This window comes from Carassius carassius, chromosome 27 (assembly GCF_963082965.1).
Source record: "Carassius carassius chromosome 27, fCarCar2.1, whole genome shotgun sequence".
NCBI lineage: Eukaryota > Metazoa > Chordata > Actinopteri > Cypriniformes > Cyprinidae > Carassius > Carassius carassius.
The window spans coordinates 24,618,796-24,637,795 of NC_081781.1; the positions used below are offsets into that span (position 1 = coordinate 24,618,796).

Consider the following 19,000-nt stretch of genomic DNA (forward strand, 5'->3'; position numbering starts at 1 on the left):
TTTGGGGACATAAGCGCATCAGCGGGTTCTCCACTGCCAGCATTTCCAGACAGTTGATATGATGGAGCTTTTCCCGTTCTGACCACAGGCCAAAGGACGGTCTGCCCTCGAGCAGCGCTCCCCATCCCGAAGTGGAGGCGTCCGTTGACACGATCTTCACATTCGGGGAAGTCCCCAGGCTTACACCTGATTGGTACCAGCCGTTTGCTGTCCAGGGTTTCAGGGCTGTGACACAGCTCTGATTGACCTTGAGATGCAGTCGGCCAGACACCCACGCCAGAGCCAGAGCTGCAGGGGGTGCATGCGGAGCAGGCCCAGCTGCAGAACAGGAGATGCTGAGGTCATGAGGCCCAGCACCTTCTGACAGTGTTTCAGCGAAACGGTCGCGCCGCAGCAGAAAGAACTCGCTGCGCGCCGAATGCCCAACGTCATGGAACACGAGTTCAGAACTATACCCAAAAACAGAATCGTCTGACTGGGGTTCAGCGAACTTGCCCAATTGACACTGAGACCGAGCTTCTCGAGGTGATCGAGTAAAACGGCCCTGTGCTCCACGAGCTCTGCTCGTGATCGAGCCAGAATCAGCCAGTTGTCCAAATAATTCAGCACGCGCATGCCTCTGAGTCTGAGAGGAGCGAGCGCTGCAACCAATGCACCTCGTAAACGTACGAGGAGCCGCGGACAAGCCGAACGGCAGGACTGTAAACTGATATGCCTGGCCCTCGAAGGCGAATCTCAAATATCGCCTGTGACTTGACGCTATCTGTACTTGAAAATATGCGTCCTACAGCCCCTTTGCTCAACAGTTTTGATATTTCGGCCCGAAGTATGTGTGCTACTTCTGTTTTGACCGTAGTTTCGACGCGCGCTAAAAAGCGCGGAGGACGTCGAAAAAAACTGTAGCGAGTAGCCTCTCTTTATAATGCATCTGCATGAATGGCTAAAGGCTGGATGCGAAGCGCGCTGCACCATGGGCGTTACGCCTGTGGCATTTGAGGCGGGGAGTGCGATGATCACAGTGGGCAGATCGCTCGTCCTCGACCCCATCCCGGTGCTTAACCGATTGGGGGAGGGCTGAGCGGGTCCCGTGGGACTCGTGATGTCTGCGAGTGACTGTGGGCTGCAAGCGTGCACATTTACCACTTTCGACTCGCTGTCTGTCTGGGCAGAGCGTACGTGCATGGGTTTCGCTTTTACAGAAACCACGCGCCGTGTGTGACATAGTGTATGTGGGCACTGAGGAGTGGGCACGTTTACTATGTGGCGCGCGTGACCGATCTGAGTCGATCTTATGTGCGCGATCTTGTGTGCAGGGCTGTGCATACATGTGGAGATGGGCACTGAGGAGTGGGCATCGTCACTACATTTATAGCACCATCGGCCGTGGCCGGACGAACGTGCACGGGTTTCGTTTTTACAGAAACCACATGACGCGTGTGACACAGTGATTGTGGGCACTGAGTAGTGGGCACGTTTACTATGTAGTGCGCGTGATCGACTTGAGTCGCTTTTATGGGCGCGGGCACTGTGTTCAGGGCTGTGCTTACATGTGGAGATGGGCACTGAGGAGTGGGCATCGTCACTACATTTATAGCACCATCGGCCGTGGCCGGACGAACGTGCACGGGTTTCGTTTTTACAGAAACCACATGACGCGTGTGACATAGTGATTGTGGGCACTGAGGAGTGGGCACGTTTACTATGTAGTGCGCGTGATCGACTTGAGTCGCTTTTATGGGCGCGAGCCCTGTGTGAAGGGCTGTGCTTATATGTGGAGATGGGCACTGAGCAGTGGGCATCGTCACTACATTTATAGCACCATCGGCCGTGGCCAGGACACCAGAAATTACACCTTTTTCAGGAAATATCTGGGTAGCCGTGATAACGGTTTTTGTGTGCAGGCAAGCGGGCAACCGTACAGGCTTGCGCATTGCAAAAGACGCTGAAACAGTCACAATCTCTGGAACTGAAACAGCGGTGCGCTTAGGTGAGAGCCCGGCCACAGCGGAACTCGTACACCGGCGCTTCGATGAAGCAGCCATCGTGTGTAGTGCAGACGCAGCGTCATGCAGCAGGCATAGATGGCTTTCCTAGGATGGCTTCGGGGCTCCCGGCCTCACCGTAATCCTCTGCCACGGTCCCCGCGGCGCGGGGCGACGGCTGGTAGAGCGAGAACGGGGGTCTCGAGCTGCGTTGCTGAAGCTGTTGTGATAACGGCTTTTGTGTGCAGGCAAGCGGGCAACTGTGCAGGCTTGCGCGTTGCAGAAAATGCTGAGACAGTCACAATTCCTGGAACTGAAACAGCGGCGCACTTGGGTGAGAGCTCGGCCACAGCGGAACTCGTACACCTGCGCTTCGATGAAGCAGCCATCGTGAGTAGTGCAGACGCAGCGTCACACAGCAGGCTTTAGATGGCAACACCGCTTTTGCCGCCGTCCAGCAGAGGGCGGACAAAGGTGCGTCGCTATCGCCTGTTCCACCGGCGGAAGTGACTGGTAGATCCTGTTTTTAGCATCATCCAGTGTAGAGAATGCTAGTGAGACAGACGAATGAGTTCGCCCTGAATATGGAGCATTCCAAGCCTTCGCCAACTCTTCGTGAAGCTCAGGAAGAAATGAGGCGGGCTTTGAGAAGTACGCTCATCCGAAAGGAAAATACCATCCAGCCGGGAACGAGAGGGGGGGCGCTGGTGCAGACTACTCGCGACCGAGACTCGTCGCGGCCAACGTGAGCACTCGCCCCGGCTCCTTCTCGATGTCAGCTCGTCTGCTGGGCTTCTGAGCAGAAGGCGCATGTTCCTCGGAGCTCGCCCAGCCGTCACTGCCCGTAGCTAGCAGAGAGCGCGTGTCCTCTTCCCCCGACGCGGCCCTGAGATCGACTTCCTTGGACGACGTGCCGGCAAACAGCGGGCGCTGCCCACCGGGAAGCGATGCAGGGGAGGCCGGTGAAGCAGGGCGAACCGGCGAGCTCGGTTGAGCTGAAGACGGTTCCGGAATCCGCTGGAAGCGGCGCTTTCACGGCGCCTCAGCGCAGCGGAGAATGCAGGCTCAGAGAAAAAGGCCCGGTGAGTCCTCAGAGTCACCATGGCAACAGCTCGCAGTGAGGGCATTCGCCGTCAGCGAGCGCGAGCGCTGCATGATCTTCACCCAGGCAGGAGACACAGATGACGTACCGGTCTCCCTCGCTGAGTGGGGCTCTGCAGGAAGACATCTTAAAAAAGACGCAAGCTCTTTTACGAGTGTGTGCCGCAAGGCGAACACACACACACACACATAAAGAACAGTTGGATATAACAGAATTGAAAGGATATAGGCGCCGGACAGCGCAGCAGGAACGGCAGTGGAAGGCGGCGAAGGCCAGTAGCTTCAGAATGGCCCATCCCGCTGATATGCTTCTCAGAAGGCGCTTGCTTCCTTCGTGATCCAGCGATGCGTGAGCTTCGCTGAAGAGATGAAAAATCAGGTGAGTCAGCCTTTTCGAGCTCCTTTTATAGGTTGGGCCACACCCGTTTCGACGGGAAGTGGAAAGAAGGGCGAAAAAAGCGCACTTATTGGTCTGATGTTGCATCAGCCTTATCCAACATCTCCTGTAGGAAGGAGAGAACCTCCGTCACCTCAAAACTAAGGGGTGAACATCCTCGAGCTGTGCACCAGCTGGAGAACACCGACCACTTCGAGGCATACAGACGTCGTGTCGAAGGAGCTCTAGCCTGAGTGATGGTATTTAGCACTCCCACTGCGAGATCAGCGGGCAACTGTTGAGCGCCCACACATGGAGGGACCACAACTCCGGTTGAGGGTGCCAAATCGAACCCCTGGCCTGCGAGAGGAGGTCCCTCCTCAACGGTACTGGCCATGGGGCGACATCTGCTAACTGCATCAAATCTGGGAACCATGGCTGGTTCTTCCAAAGAGGTGCTACAAGCAGTATTGAACATCTCGTTTCTCTCACCCGTTCTATCACCTGCGGAAGGAGGGAGACGGGAGGGAAAACGGCCATTTCCGTAACAGCGCGCTTTCGTTCTTGGAAAAGAACGCGGGGCAGTGAGCGTTTTCGTGGGACGCGAAGAGGTCCACCTCCGCCCTGCCAAATCTCTCCCACAACAGCCGGACTGTTTGCGGGTGTAGAGACCATTCGCCCGTAGGAACATTGCCTCTGGACAGCCTGTCTGGACCCAGATTCTGTAGCCCAGGCACATGCACTGCCCTCAGCGAACGCACGTTGCTCTGAGCCCAAACCAGGAGGCGTTCCGCCAGCCTGTACAGGTTTCGGGACCCGAGACCGCCCTGGCGATTTATGTAGGACACCACAGACATGTTGTCCGAACGGACTAAGACGTGGTGGTCCTTGATTTGGGGACAAAAGCGCATCAGCGCGTTCTCCACTGCCAGCATTTCCAGACAGTTGATATGATGGAGCTTTTCCCGTTCTGTGAAATGTGAATCATTGATGGAGTTCCAAGTGTTTTGCTTTCCGAGCTGTCGCGTCGGTGCTACTTGCGTCTCAATCAACAAAATATTTCGACTTGTAGGCTAACATGAACCTGCACGAATTAAGTCTCTTCGGGCCTCCTGTCAGAAACAAGGCTGCTGGTCTCATTTGGCATTTCATCTTAATAACTTCATCAGCCTACAGCAATATAAGTATAATTTTTGTTTTATGTACTTGTGGCGCTTGGGTGTAAATTTTTTTATCTGCAAGGTTATTCACACACACACATGTTTAATAAAAAGTGCTTGGTGTTGCGTGATTGATTGTGTATCTAGCAGACTAGAACTGCATAATTAACCAAATGTGCACCTAGGTTGCATTTTGCCTTAGTGCGATTTCATATACATATATTTCATATACATATATACATATATATACATTGTGACACGTGTCCCGAGCTCTCATCAGCGTCGCCCTGGAAACGGAGCAGTCACACCCTGCACCTGCTCGTCACTGGCTGAGCGGCCACACCTCCGCCCCATCAAGCTCTGGCTACTTAAACCCAGCAGATAAATACAGAGGTGAGAGATGTCTTCACAAGACTTGACTAACCCTATATTCTATTGTTTCTGCAGAGAGCAGTGTGTGACCGCCAGCCCCACCGCACACGGGAGAGCATGGACCCACAGTGCACCAATTGAAGAGGAAGCTGAGCACCAAATCACCTCATGCCAACCCCCTTTCACCGCCTTTGCCTTAATAAAATCCACCCTTCGGGGAACATACCTGCATCCTCGTGTCGTGTCCTTCTTCACCCCACCACAAAAAAAAATTATATACGTATATATATATATATATATATATATATATATATATATATATATATATATATAAAAAATTAATTAATAATATATATAAAAATTAATTTTATATATATTAAATATATATAAAAAAATTATATACGTATATATATATATATATATATATATATATATATATATATATATATATATATATACATATATCCTTGCTTAGCTTATTTGTAAAATAGATTATAGTACTGAGGCCAGAGTTCAGGATTCATAGCTCACATAATGCTGCTCAATTCATCTTTGCAAGCTCATTGATATCTTTAACATACTGCTACAGTATCGCATCAGAGAATGCACTATAGATCCCCTGAGGAACAGTTCCACTCATTCTCTACTATAGGAGAGGAAGAATTGTATACAAATTTTAAATCATCTAAACCAACAACATGTATGTTAGACCCTATTCCATCTAAGTTCCTAAAAGAGGTGCTTCCAGAAGTCATAGATCCTCTTCCTACTATTATTTTTTCATCATTGTCATTAGTATATGTCCCTAAAACCTTCAACCTGGCTGTTATTAAGCCTTTCATCAAAAAACCACAACTTGACCCCAAAGAACTTGTTAATTATAGACCAATCTCAAATCTCCCTTTCTGTCCAAGATACTAGAAATGTAGTATCCTCACAATTATATTCCTTCTTAGAGAAAAATGGTATATGTGAGGATTTCCAGTCAAGATTTAGACCGTATCATAGTACTGAGACTTCTCTCCTTAGAGTTACAAATGACCTGCTCTTATCATCTGATCATGGTTGTATTTCTCTTTTAGTGCTATTGGATCTTAGTGCTGCGTTTGACACTATTTACCACAACATTCATTTGCATAGACTAGAAAACTTTGTTGGCATTAATGGAAGTGCATTAGCATGTTTTAAATCTTACTTATATGACCGCCATCAATTCGTAGAAGTGAATGAAGAGGTATCATATCGATCACAAGCGCAGTATGGAGTACCTCAGGGCTCAGTACTAGGGCCGTTACTCTTCACAGTTTACATGTTACCCCTGGGAGATATCATCAGAAAACACGGTGTTAGCTTTCACTGTTATTCTGATGATACTCAGCTCTATATTGCTTCAAGGCCCAGCGAAACATACCAAATTTGAAACTTAAACAGAATACATAGTTGATATAAAAAACTGGATGATGAGTCATTTTTTACTGCTAAATTCTGAAAGAAAAACAGAGGTGTTAATTATAGGACCTAAAAACTCTCCATGTAATAACCTAGAAAACTGTCTAAGACTTGATGACTGCTCTGTCAAGTCTTCGTCATCAGTTAGGAACCTAGGTGTGCTATTTGATAGAAATCTTTCCTTAGAAAGCCTGAATTTTTCCATCTCAAAGATATATCTAAATTACGACCTATGCTCTCAATGTCAAATGCAGAAATGTTAATCCATGCATTTATAACCTCAAGGTTAGATTATTGTAATGCATTATTGGGTGGTTGTTCTGCACGCTTAATAGACAAACTCCAGCTAGTCCAAAATGCAGCAGCTAGAGTTCTTACTAGAACCAGAAAGTATGACCATATTAGCCTGGTTCTGTCAACACTGCACTGGCCCTAAAATCTAGATTAAAGACCCATCTCTTTAACCTGGCTTACACATAACATACTAATACGCTTCTAATATCCAAATCCGTTAAAGGATTTTTAGGCTGCATTAATTAGATAAACCAGAACTAGGAACACTTCCCTTAACACCCAATGTGCTTGTCTCACTCTTATTCCGAGATTACCGTAGCCCCCAGATCCAGTCTGGCCAAAAGGCCTAAGCTACATACCCAACTTAATTGTTAGGGCCTCGGCCCAGGATAGAGCTGAAGGCTTGGAATCAGGAACGATTCCTTTAAAGGATACGCCTAAGAACCTAGCATTTCTAACAAGTCTTGCCTGTCACACAGGGGCTACCGCTAGCTTACGCATAAGCTTGGTGAAAGAGCTGTCTCGACAGTTCTCTAGTAGCAACACCCTGTTTAGATAGGTATCCGAGGATACATAGGTGGAGTGGCGCCCAAGATGAACGGGGCTTTTACCAACTCAAGAAAGGGCACGAAGCAACTGCGCGAAGCCCTAACCATATAGGATTTTAGAAAGAATGCAGAATGCTAGCGTGTGAACTTACCACAGTGTGGATTTCAGAAAGTGTGCAAAGACTTCACGTGCACACTTACCATAGCATGGATTTTCAAATACTGTTCTAACGAGGGGCTCTCGTGGCACTCTGATAGAGCAGCTCATAGATGGAATGTTACATCTCAAAACAGTATGTTTGAGAGTCATCAACTCGATCTATAGAAACAATACTGGAGCGCTCTGGGGAAAAAACAGAGAACTCAGTCTCATATGAGAGGAGAACTCCGAGCTCAGAGTAGCACGCTCATAGGCGACCCTTTTTTGGAAAAAGGGGAGTGCTGCTAAATTAACACAAGAATCACCCAAATAGCCCCTCATGTTGAGGGAAGCGATGCTTGAGGTGTATAAACAAATACACACTGGCTGAATGGAGCCAAAGGAACCAAGGTCTAATCATCTCAAGAAAGGGAATGAAGCGAAGAGCGTAACCCTTATCGTACAAGATTTCAGAAAGTTTGCAGAGTCTTGCGTGCAAACTTACCACTTGTGGATTTTTAGAAAGTGCGCAAAGTGTTCACTTGCACACTGACCACCATGTGGTTTTGAGAAACTACACAAAGCTTAGCGTGTGTACCTAAAGGTTCCTAAGCATCGCAGAGGTGCTGAATCTCATGGGAGAGGCAAGCTCAATTTTACAAACCTCGGGCGAGGGGGGCATCACCTGAGGCAGCATATACAAGAAGACTTCTGTAACTGCCACCTCCACTTCCCGCTAGATGTGACAGCCCCGCTCAAGGGGCGCTTCCTTTTAGTCTGGACCATCAGTCAGGTGGTTGCTATGAACATAGAACCATAAAAACATTATAGGTCCAGCATTGGAGACTGTTATGCGAGAGGTTTCCACCTAACCTCAATCAGGTAGAGAGCTGGTGGTTACAGGGAAATTAGGAAGGGGAGGATAAAAGCAGAAGTTAACCCTCTGAAGTCGATTAACGCATATACGCGTTATGAGGCTATTTTCTCCTGATAACCTCCTAGACTCCAGAGGGTTAAAAATCCCCAAAGGGAATGAGTAGATACCACGGTTTCCCCCGATTCAGGCGAGAACGCTGCCTCGTCTAGATCATACCCCTTAGGTTCTGCTTACCTCCTCGTGACCCTAGATTCCTCTAACCCCTGCCCGCAGGTGGGGGAGGAGCGTGAGTTGCGACACTAGCCTTCTGTGCCCGTCTTTGATCCTCAGATCGAGACAGGCCAGGACCCCAATGTTGTTTGGGCTCAGACCTGGACCTTCGTGGAACGAAGGAACTGAAAGCAGCAGAGCGCGCCTTCGTCTCCCTGAACTTCTCAAATCGCCATCTCAACGGAAATACTGAAATATTCAGAAGGCAAAACCTGAGCATCGAGAAGAAAGCATTTTCTTTCCTCCCGATGTCTGCCAGGTTCATCCACAGATGTCTCTCCGCTGCCACCATAGCCGCCATAGTCCTGCCCATGGCAGAGGCGGCCTGCTTGGTAGCATGGAGTGAGATCCGTGGTGCGGCGCAGCTCAGCTACCTGATCAGAAAAAGGCCCCTGCCTCTATTCAGGTCTCTTAGCAGATCAGTCTGATATGCTTGACGCACCAGCATTGTGTGTAATAAAGCCACAGTCTGACCTGCTACTGCGTATGCCTTGCTATTTAAGCGAGATGATTTTCTGAAGGGGCTTAGATGGCAAGGAGGGAGATTAAGAGAGGATGTTTCCTCTGCAGAAAGAAAAAATTTCCACAGATAAAAATTATTTATAAATAATTTATAAAAATTGTAGCTCTTTTTACAGGGGGCATTCCCTCATAGCCGCTTTCGCGCATCACCTCGATGGCGGCAGATTACTTTCATGGCGAAACCGATGGATGCGAGAAGAAAACGGCATCTTTCATTTCTTTTTAATCTCTGTATGGAGATCATGCAGAAATGAAAGGCTCACCTAAGATGGAGGGCTATGGTCAAAAGGTAATTTTCACTCAATAACCTCCAACAGCTCTACATACGCAGGGCAGGAGAATTGAGAAGGCTCAGCCTCAGGGCTCAAGGCTCTCTCTCGTCCGCCACGCTTTTTTTTTTTTTTTACGAGCGCGAAAGGGAAAGTCCCTCTTTAAACTTCAGACAGATCCACCTGTATTCTCACGAGCTCATTCTCTTCCATGCCTCAGCGCGGACAGGTCCTGAACCGCGGGAAGCAGACGGCTGCCTTTTTTTCCCTTTTCTTTCAGAAGAGAGACAAACGAGAGCAGAGCTTTTTCCATTGAAAGAACGCTCACAATGCACGCAGATTGCCTCCTCAAAGACATCGCGTGCATGCTCTTCACCCAAACAAATAACGCAAAGATCGAAAGGAACTGGGATACCTTGTTTGACTTAATGGCAAGACAAGAAAGAAGAGTGAATGAACTTACCCAGGAAGTGAAAGATACCTCTTCTCAGCACCAGAACCAGATTGCTGATCTTGCTGCAAAAGTGGAGGATAACAAAAAAAAAAAAAAAAAAGTTTTAACCCTGTTTAGTACCACTAAGCAACATGAGGAAACTGAAGCAGATAACCTGACTAAAGCGATGAAGTTAATGATCACGGAAGAACTCCAGAAGGTGGAATCTACCTTGGTGTCCGAACTACGATTCATGGTTGATCAACTCCAAGCAGAGGTTCAGCAGGACATCAAAGCTGTTCGAAACACTTTCCAAACAAGCCATAATAAGATAACTTCACAACTCCAACAATGTGTTACTCAAACTGATCAATGTCACACCGGTTTCAAAGAGTTGAAAAGTGAAGTGGAGAAAGGATTTCAAAGTGTTAAAAGAAGTGCAGATCAACAAAAGTTAAGTGTATTGACGCCACCAGGTCGCAGCACTACCAGTATCTCATCCCAGCCATCTCCTTCTGCTCCAGTGACTCCTTCATCTTCTTTAACCCCTCCGTTAACATCTGTGGTTAAAAGTGACCATATTAAATTAACCTTCCCCACATTTGGAAGGCCGTCAGACGATGCAGACCCCCTATTGTACCTAACCAAATGTCAGGATTTTTTGGCTGTACATCCCCTGACAGATGCAGACATCCTGGCTACCTTCCGTACTGACTTGTACGGAACAGCACGAGACTGGTGGGAGGTCAGACGGTCCACCATAACCACTTGGAATGAGTTTGAGACTGCATTTTTATCTGCTTTCCTTTCTGAGGATTATGAGGACAAACTGGCTGAACGTGTCCGTACTAGGATTCAAAGAAACACAGAATCCATTAGAGACTTCGCGTTTTCTTACAGAGCTCTCTGTAAAAGATGGAAGGCAGATTTTACAGAGGGTGAGATTGTGAAGGTGATACTTAAGAATATTAAGCCGTACCTTGCCAGCCAATTGCGTAGCCGAGTAAATACTGTGGAAGAGCTGGTAAAATTAGGACATCAACTGGAAAGAGATTATGAACAACAGCTTCGTTATGATTGTGGTCGAATGGGCCCTAAGCATCAAGCCACATCACAAAGACCCTACTCAAACCAACCTGCTGAGAAAATCCCAGTTCAGTGCTGGAGATGTAGAGGACAGCATCCACCAGGAAAATGTCCACACTATACCTCTCCCCAGTCCCCTCAGATGTCTGGTCTACAGTATTCCACCAGCGGCAAACAACCTTATCACCCCAAGTCAGGTGGTCATCCGTCCAACAACTCTGTTGCTGCAACAAGAAGTCATTAGTCACATTCAGCAACCAAAAAAACCTCCTCCTCATTTACAAGCTCTAATGAACGTGTAGCGGTACCTCAACAACTAGTTGTTCCCCTTTGTATTGATGTCTGGTCAGCTAAAGCCATTGTGGACACTGGTGCAAGCTACACACTCATCCATGAGAATCTCATGAGGCAGCTTACATCCCCCGACCAGCTGCAACCGTGGTGCCGTGGTCCTCTTTATCTGGCGAATGGAAAAGCTGAGATTCCGTTAGGATGGCTGAATACCACCATTAATTTACATGACCAAGCATTTACCTTACCTACTGCTGTACTTTCATCCCAAGCTCTAGCCAATGCGGTAGTCTTGGGGTTGGACTTTATTTTCTTCAGTGGGCTGCAACTCAATGTCATTGATCAAAAATATTCCTTCAAGCTGGATCCTTCAAAAGAGTACCCCTTTCAACCAGGAAATCCAAGTGTGCCAAATGTAAGTCCCCAAAAAGAGAGATGTCAATTTAAGGAAGCCACACAAAACCTTTCCTTATTATCCTCTGTGCCCCCTCCATCATCACCATTGCAAATTCAACACCCGGACGGTATTGATGAAAAGACATTGATAAAAAATGCCGTGGGTGCTGCTTATTTACCCTTTGATAAAAAGCTACAGTTATTCCAAATCCTGAACGAAATCTCTCAGGTGTGTACTCTCCGTACTGGACGTACTGAGGTTCTCCAACACAGGATCTATGCCACCAGCCAAGTCCCCATTAAACAACGGCCATACCGTTTGTCTCCCCTCAAGCAAATTGCCCTGGAGGAGCAACTTGATGAGATGTTGAAGCAAGGAATAGTTGAACCATCCCACTCTGCCTGGGCATCACCGGTGGTCTTAGTAACCAAAAAAGACGGCAAATTTAGATTCTGTGTGGATTACAGAAAGGTTAATTCTGTAACAAAAAGTGACGCTTACCCTCTTCCCAACATCACAGAAAAGGCATTTCAGCAGACCCATGTAAGACTGAAGCCATTCATACCTATCCTGTGCCTACGAACTTGAAGGAAGTTCAGCGGTTCCTCGGGTTAGCAGGATGGTATCACCGTTTCGTTCCAAATTTTTCCAAGATTACTGAACACCTCAACACACTGAAAAAAAGGGACATAGTTTTCAATGGTCAATTCAGTGTCAGCAAGCTTTTGACCAGCTAAAGTCTTGTCTCACCTCACCTCCCATTCTGGGCCATCCCGATCTTCAGCGGCCATTCATTGTTTACACCGATGCCAGTGACATCGGCCTGGGTTCCATATTAGCACAACGGAGGGATGTAGGCAGAGAGGAGGTTATAGCCTATGCAAGTCGAACCTTAACTGGGGCCGAACTAAATTATACTGCAACGGAGAAGGAATGTCTTGCAGTCATCTGGGCCCTGGAAAAGTGGCAACATTACTTAGAGCACAAGCTTTTTACAGTTGTTACCGACCATGCTGCACTGCAATGGGTCATGAACTCCACAAAAACCACCAGCCGCCTCATTCGTTGGGTCCTGCGATTGCAGAAATTCGATTTTGTTATTGAGTACCGAAAAGGGAAGCTAAATATAGCTCCGGATGCTCTATCCAGATCTTCGGTTACCCTAGGATGTAACTTGTACGCCAGCGGAAAAGACCCAGCCCTGCCTGTATCAGATGTTGTCCTGTGGGACGAACAGCACAAAGACCCCAAAGTTACAAAATTATTGCAAGCGGTTGCAGATAATTGTGCCAGTCTGATTGACCAGTACGAAATAATTGAGGACAAATTATATCACAAAGCATACCTGACAAATAACCAACTGCATTACAGAATCTACATTCCCAGCAGTCTCAGATCCACCCTTCTCTAGTACTATCACTCCACTCCCATCTGTGGCCATGGAGGAATCTACAAGACCTATAAGCGACTTCAGGAAGTAGCATTTTGGCCAGGCATGTGGTCAGCGGGGAAACAGCATGTGAGGACCTGTGTTAAATGTCAAACTCTGAAAACTGATAACAGGAAGCCTGCTGGAAAACTACAGCAAATCACAACAAGTCGCCCAAACCAAATGCTGGGAGTCGACCTCATGGGTCCGTTGCCACGTAGCACAACTCAAAATGAATACCTGCTGGTCTTTGTTGAATATTATTCTCGATGGGTGGAGTTGTTCCCCATTCGAAGTGCCACAGCGAAGAATGTTGCCTCCATCTTCAGAAAAGACATCCTGACACGTTGGGGCGTACCAGACTTTGTTCTCTCAGACAGAGGCACTCAGTTTGTTTCATCTGTTTTCAGAGAGTTATGTGAGAACTGGAGTGTTATTCCCAAATTAACTACAGCCTATCATCCCCAAACCAACATGACCGAAAGAGTTAATCGAAATCTCAAGAGCATGATGGCAGCCTATGTGGACAACAACCATCAGAGGTGGGACCAGTTCTTACCAGAATTCAGATTCGCCCTTAATTCAGCCGTTCAAGAGACCACTGGATTAACCCCAGCCGAACTTCAGCTGGGTAGGAAACTCCAAAGTCCAATGGACAAAATACTCTCTGGGCCTTATCTAACCCCAGACGCTGCCTCGTATGATGTAGTTCATCATCTTCATCATCTACAAACTCAAGCGAAAGAAAACAGCAAGAGAGCCAAAATTAGACAATTGAGGAACTATAACAAAAATAGGAGAGATTTAACATTCAAAAGTAAGGATAGAGTATGGTTGCGTAACTTTCCACAGTCTAATGCACAGCGTAAATTTAGCGCAAAACTAGCCCAAAAATGGAGAGGTCCTTACATTATCAAGCAGCTGGGTCCGTTGAACTATCAAATAGCCCTTGAAGACACTGGAGAAGACGTACGTACAGCACATGTTTGCAACATAAAAATGTGTTATCCAACGGCGGCAGAACTGGAGACACAAGAAAAGAAAAAACTCCTGGATATATTTCAAGAATCCTCTGATGACGAAAATTTTCTAGGATTTTAGTCTGCGTTTTCTCTCTCCTAAACAACCATAGGTTGTTTTCTTCTAGGGGGGGAGAGTGTGGCAAACAAAAGAATCTGTTCTACGACATTGGTTACTTTCACTTTCATTTTAGCGTGATTTTTGGGTGGAGTGTGTCAATTAACGGTGGAAGGGAGTTATATTTAAAGGGAGCGTCTAGTACCTGAATCAAAGGCGTCATCCGTTTGTTTGCACATGAGGGTAGCCCGTATGAGTGATGGTTTATGGTGGAAAGACGGCTGCGTGTCAATCAGCTGTTTCATGGGTATGATGTCTGGTGCGTGACTGAAGCATTGCACTTCCAGACCAACTGTCATGAGCGGTCCTGAAGACAAGGAAAAAAACGCTTATCCACCTATCTTGGTGTCTGGTGACCCGTGATACTCATTGGTGCCTTCAATACCTGCAAACGTGGTCAGTACCTTTGCGCCGCCATTACACACACTGCAACGCACGCACGCAAGCTTTCATATTCGCACATTCTGTGTGCTTAGTGTTTTGTTTATAATTGTTGTTGCCGTTAAAATTATTGATGCTGTTGATTTAATGTGTGTAATTTACCACAAACTTAATGAGATGTTCATCCAATGTTTTCTTTGTTCTCTCTTTTTCTTTATTTTTTATATAAACATTTTTTTTTAATGAATGTGGACACGAATCTGTGAACGTGGATTAGCGTGACGCGGTCGGTTTCTGGCACGGGCATGGATTCCGAAGAGAGACCACTAGTGGGAGCGTGTGGTCATTTCTTATTTTTTTTTATTTTTATTTTTTTTTATCCATTTCGTTTTTCTGTGTTATTATGATTTTGAACATATGAAAGAATAAATATCCTAATGACCTTTAGTCTGGTTATTATTATAATTTGTTGTGTAACAGGTGGTTATTTTTCTGCTATCCTGGGTTAAGTTAATTTTTGTCAGGTTTAATCCTGTCTGGCACCCGAAGGTTTTTTTCTTTAAAATAGTTATTTAAGTTAAGATGTTTGCTCAAACATTTATGGATGCCAAAAGGCAGCTACAGTGAAACTGGTCGCTTAAAGGAACCATGCATCTATAACAAGGAATGCAAAGATACACCACAGCCATTTCTTCAAGGGCAAGCAGCAGGGGGCCGTGATTTCATCGTAGAGGCTTAAAGTTCAAGGTCTGAAGGTGGTGGTGTACAGTTGTTCGTTGTAGATGCAGAGTGAGACTTTGAGTGACAAGAGAGTTTAAGAAGATCATATTCCTACGTAACCTGTATCCAGTCACCCTGGATTTTGTAAGTTGAAATGCTCAGAAAGGAAAATAGAATATTTCATGAACATATGAAAAGAAAAGCTAAAATTACAAAGGAAATTTGAGCATTGCTTAAAGAAACTTGAATCTCTTGAGCATTCAAGGAGTTACAATCAGTGTTAATGTTAACTATACTTTTGTGGAAACTGAAATTTTCTGGTGATTTCTATTACAAGCTAATCTTTGAATGTTAAATACTGCTGTTTGTATTTGCATTGATCCCGCTTGCTAATATCTTTTGGGTGATTACATACTAGAGGTCTGGTTAGAGTGGTATCACTTACTGCTGAAATTCCTGCCTGATTATGGAAGTTGTGAATGAAGAGCAGGCTATGGAAGATTCAGTTCTTCACATAGTTGAACAAGTAAATGAGATGTTGCTCCCAGCAGTAGAAATAAGCAACCCAACTGTTCAGCAGATCAGATCAAGCTCACATGAAAGGAACTTTACAGAAAAAGGTCTAGAAACCGAATGGAACTGAATTGAAGGAGACTGCAAAAGAGACTAGATCAAGAATGAAAATGTTCTGTTCACGTGAGAATCTTGAAAAAATACAGCAAGACATTCAAAGCCGACATAATTCAGTTTATCTGCAATATGAAGCAGTACTACATAACCATGCTACTTTTCCGGACATTGTCAATCGTATGGACACTTGTGCTGCACTGACTGCTGAGATCAGTGATCTTGTGAGTAAATGGCTGGAAACAACAGATGAAGATTGCAATCAAGAGCTTGTGAAAGAAAGAATGAGACAAGTGCTAAATAAAGATTAGTATGACTAAGTAATTATTTCTGAAATGCTTTCTAGTCATTACCTGCATTCATGAAACTGAAAGGTGGTCATATTAAGGTTCAAAATCATGTTCTGATTCATTTTCAGTTTGTTCTGTTGATTCATCATTCTATGATTGTTGGGAGTTTAAATGACCGCAAATGGTCATGTCACTTTAAATTTTTTCTGAGCATGTTGCGTACTTTACGCAGTAGGTGGGGTAATGCAAAATAGTCAGATTAGCAGAGCGAAGATTCATGTTCTTCCATAGCGCAAGATAAAATTGAGTTTTACAGTAAACGATTCTGCTCAATTTCAACCTAGTACCTTTTGGTAAAGCGAAACGAGGTATGTAGAAGTTGACGTATGTTACATTTTGTAGTTAATTTCAAAGTCATATGAGCTCGTTTGTATGTATGTTAATCATGAGCTCTGCTCGTTAAATGTTTCAAACTGTCTTTATTCATTTCATTGTTTATTTTTCATCTATTTCTTTGTAAATGTGAACTTTATCCTGTTTTTGTGTATATGAGTTGTATTTATTGGTTTTGTTGTTTCTTTGTGTAGTTTCACAATGCTACACAAACTAGAGTTTAATGGCACTCTTCATGAGCGAAATTAAGCAACCGTAGGATACACTCTGTGTCCTGCTTATGGATTCCAAAGGGCAGCTACAATTACAATGCAATCATTTAGATTCAATGGCTGCAGATGCAGAGAACCGTGGCTCTCACCTCATCTTTACACAGGTCACTCTTTTGGACTGGCACTTTTATGAATGCAGTCTCTATCAAGCTGATGTATACATGGTTATTCTCCCATTCAAGTTCTAGGTAAGATTTGGCTCAGGGCTCAGTGCTCAGCAGGCATCTTTAAGCTATAATCAGGCTTGTTTATTTTTGCATTTACTGGTGGTAGTTCATTCTCTTTCCTCATACATATTTGCTTCAGTCTTACTTGGCTTTCATGGCCTTCACATTACACAGAGTATTGTGGCACTTCACATAACTCTTCTATGGTGGTCATCAGATAAGCTTGTCCGTTGCTGTTTATGAAGTTCGGCCTATTGTGGCCTTCACATATCACAGCCTATCAGGGACTTTGCTTAAAGGCCGTGTTGCAGGGTAAAAATTTTTACGAATTTGTGCAATTTGCTTGTTGGTAATAAACATTTAAACTGCTATCCATTGTATTTTATGTTGTTGGGTATCACAAAACGGAATATAATACGAAAAAGTAGGTACTATCTTACAGCGGTCTCCTTTCCCCCATAATGCATTGCATCACGTCACGTTGGGGAGAGAATTTACCAAAGCCCGCCTTGAGAGCATTGAGAGTGACTAGAGAGACGAGTAGTAGACGAGAGTATTCAGATAACGCAGATTATAGATAAATACATAGATATAGATAGATAGATAGATAGATAGATTACATATATAGATAGATAGACACACAGATAGATAGATAGATAGATAGATAGATAGATAGATAGATAGATAGATAGATAGATAGATAGATAGATAGATAGATAGCGACCAACAGCGACTCAAACGCACTCACTTCCCTACAGCACAAGCTTTTCAGCGCAGTTTCCATGGGACAGCACCCACACAAGCACCTGCCAAACACAGCGACACACACGCGGCTACGTTTGCAACAACATTTTCACCGGAGGAAGAGATAAACGCTTAGAAACGTCCATATAGCTAGCATGATGGCTTCTATTTCTAGATGACAAAGACAACGTTTACCAGTTCTACGACACTATGACAAAGGTTACCGGTACTTATATGAACTAACGTCATGATCACTGCCACTAGATATAAAGAAAACGTTGATTTTTTTTCACTCGGTGCTACTCAATGACAATGTAGAATGTAGAATGTAGAAAAAATTAAATAAATAAATAATATATATATGTGTGTGTGTGTGTGTGTCGTTATTGTGCACTGCTGCTCGTAGACTAGCTCCAGTGCTCATTGCTGCGATGCTAAATGATAGCAACTCACCAGGACACTTCACCAACTCTCCACTCATTCTCCTCGGACCATGCATTTAATAAGCTTTGACGGACATCAATTCTTGGCAATTCCTCATTTGCCCTCTCACGTCTGGCAGGTTCGAAATTACACAGCTGCAGGTCATCATACATGTTGGCTCTTGCCACCTCTTCCTCATCCCAGTCAGTCGCTATAGTTCTGATGCTGCATTCCAGGCAGGTTTTTGAGCTCGTAATCACTATTTCATACCACGACTAATGACTTTGTACCATTCCAGGCAAGTTACGCCAAACTTTCTGAGTGCAAGGAATTGTAACTAGATTTTTTTTTTTATTGCAACAGTACATTGACCTAAAATCGTTTTTTCAACGTATGCTACTTGAATAAACTGCATCCGTAGGCAGTATTATCCGTAGGGGCTGTCATTGTTGTTTCGCGTGCTGTGTGACCTCGGAACTCGGAGTACATCGATCTAGTACGAGACTAGAGTTCACGGGTGGGAAGTCACGAGTTTGATTGCCGTTCCTGTGCACTTTCACGGGTTTAAGGTTGGGAAAAACACAGGTTACGGGTTGCCTGGAACGCGGCATCATACTATACTGAGGCTACCTTTCCTCGACTTCTCCCCAACGTGACGCCATCGCCGAGTTGCATAAAAAAACGTTAATACCAAAAACTTAAAAAATAGGTCTTTAAGACTATTTTTGGGACATTTTAAAAATGATATACATATCTTGAGTGATTTATGTACCCATTAATTGAAAGTGGTTGTTAACCTGCAACATGGCCTTTAACATTGACTATCTCTTCTACTTATGGTCATGCTGATC

At 45.1% G+C, this 19,000-nt stretch overlaps 1 long non-coding RNA gene across 1 annotated transcript; it reads right to left on the reverse strand.

Moving 5' to 3' along the window:
* Positions 1 to 9,954: 9,954 nt before the first annotated feature.
* Positions 9,955 to 11,177, reverse strand: LOC132107335 (uncharacterized). The gene is made up of 3 exons (XR_009424279.1): positions 10,929 to 11,177; positions 10,772 to 10,834; positions 9,955 to 10,640 (listed from the first exon to the last, which is right to left on the reverse strand). It is a non-coding gene; the product is annotated as an uncharacterized LOC132107335 (long non-coding RNA).
* Between the last annotated feature and the right edge of the window lie 7,823 nt (positions 11,178 to 19,000).